Source organism: Theobroma cacao, chromosome 7, assembly GCF_000208745.1.
Source record: "Theobroma cacao cultivar B97-61/B2 chromosome 7, Criollo_cocoa_genome_V2, whole genome shotgun sequence".
In the NCBI taxonomy this organism is placed as follows: Eukaryota; Viridiplantae; Streptophyta; class Magnoliopsida; order Malvales; family Malvaceae; genus Theobroma; species Theobroma cacao.
In genome coordinates this window covers 11,853,198-11,855,614 of record NC_030856.1, presented here as the reverse complement: position 1 = coordinate 11,855,614, position 2,417 = coordinate 11,853,198, and the positions used below count along the sequence as shown (strand labels likewise).

General features: G+C 31.5%; 1 long non-coding RNA gene across 1 annotated transcript; it reads left to right on the top strand.

The window, feature by feature from the left end:
• LOC108662897 lies at positions 248–2,144 on the top strand. Its single transcript, XR_001928755.1, has 3 exons — positions 248–286; positions 979–1,053; positions 1,928–2,144. It is a non-coding gene; the product is annotated as an uncharacterized LOC108662897 (long non-coding RNA).

The window sequence follows — 2,417 nt, the reverse complement described above, 5'->3', positions numbered from 1 at the left end:
TTGTCAAACCCATGAAATTCATTTTATACTTTGTATAATTGAGGGATTTTATGTGGTGGAGAAGAAATGCTTAATTATTAAGTTTTATGTATGGACCAATCACATGGTGACAAGTGTCAAGCTTTAATATTATTATATTTTCCTTTATAAACACAACTAAAACTCTCCATATCTCATTTCTCTTGGCCGGCCAAGGCAAGAACAAAAGGGAAAAAGCATAGAACAAACCCTCGAGAAGAAAATCAAGAGAAAATTCGTTGGATTTCAAGGAATTAAGCAAGTAAAGGTAAAATTTCTTAATTATAACTTGTGATCTACCTTTCCTATACATTCTTTTTCAATTACCATGGTTAAAATTCAAGATCTCATGAAGGATTCATGGCTGACCGAATTTAGGGAGAGAAGATTTGATGATTTATTTGGTTAGATTTTAAGGTATCTTAGTGTTTTTAGTTGTTTGGTGATGTTTAGCATGAAAAACAAGCAAGAAATTCCATGCCCTTCACCCACACTCCTTGGCTGAAATTTTCAAGAGAGAAATTGGATAATGGACTTTGATGAATTTCATGCTATTTAGGTGTTTTTGGTTGTTTTATGATGTAAGGTGTAAAAATCAAGCATGAAAATTACATGTTCTACACTAAACCTTCAATGGCCGAATTTTACAAGGAAGATATTGATGATGGATTTTTATGATATTACATATTATTTAACTTGTAATTGATGACTTGGAGTGTTGGAAGTGGAATCAAGTTAATTGGAGTTGAATTGGATGTATTGGCCAATTAACCGGTGTATAGATCGAATTAGGCCAATACCATTTTATTTCGATACATAATTGAAGCTACGTAGAACACCATATTTAGATAATAATCCGAACATTTCGCATCCCATTTCATGCATTCATATAGAGCCTAAATTAGTTTTATAACGGTTTAGTACAAATATAGTAAATTGCTTGTTGTGCATTATGTTTAGGTGGTGAAACTTCCGATAAGGGTAAGGAGATTGTACCCGAAGATCGGGACTAGGAGTACTTCGGCTCTCGATATTGTGAGTAACCTTATTATCATCTTAATTATCTAAAATAGTTTTTATTCGTTTTTGTGATTTTATAGAAAAATGAGTTTAAATGGTAAATCCTTATGTTTTATAAGTAAAATGTGATTAAATGAAATGAGTTTTATAAATCATTTTGAAATTGAATGATGATTTTAGAAATTGAGTAATTGGAGACTATTTGATTGTGTTGTAAATTTATGGTTTGAATTGAATGGCTTATGGTGATATTGGCATGAATGGCTGAATTGGAAATTGTGTTGAAATTGTATGAACTGTTTGTTTTGCCTTAACAGGCTGGGTAGTAATATAATTGTCATGTCATGCTGTCGAAACTTTTACTGATTTGGTAGGATATTGATTAGTCACTGCAGTGGCGGGTTTCCATGGACTAGCTTATTAGAGAAAGGCACGGTAAACCCGGTTATATTTTACCTCGATATGAGAGGCACGGAGGGTATCTCCTGAGGTACAACTTTAGAGTTCACTACACGCTAAACCACCGTGTGAGGGTGAACTCAGCCAACGCCAAAGAACGATTATGCTTTTAAATGTAAAAATGTGTTTTATGCGTATATGAACTTTTCTTTAACAACCTTGGCTGACTTAGTTGGATACCCCGGCCAAGGTATCCCCAAGAATGAGTTTTGGCACGAGCCAAATTTTTAAGAAATTCATAAGTCATGTTGATTATTTGAGTAAAATGAAATTATTTTATTTAGTTGAAATGAGTTTGAAACGTTATGAATCATAGTACGATGAACTATTTTAAGTTGTCTCCATTTACTCTACTTTAGATATTTTAGATGATATTTGTTTACTCACTGAGTTTATATAAACTCACCACCCTCCTTTCCATTCATTCCAGGATCAGGACAATCCATAAATAGTTGATTACGTCAAGGGTTATTATTGGACTCGCCTCCTTAGAAATTGTAGGTCCACAACCTTTGTTACCTTTGGTCATTCGGGGGGTCCACACGTCATTGTAAATTAAATTACATACTCTGGTTATCTTTGTTACTGTATGTATGGATTTATTTTGCTTTTATGCTGCAAAAATTATTTATGCATAGTTCTATAAATATTGTTTTATAAAAAAATAGAATATTTCATTTAATATTTTTATTTTATTCTATTAGCTATAATTTCACCCTAAATGAATGTTTTAGACATAGAAACTTGTTTTTAGTAATGAAATGTGTATTTTTCCCTATATATTATATTTTCAGCAGGTTTCAAAATTTTTTAAAAAAATGACCAAAATGCCCTTATGAGACAGAAAATATTTTTTTATTACTGTTTTGATTTGGAAATAGCTTATAATCTTTTAAAATATGATATTTAGTAATTATTAC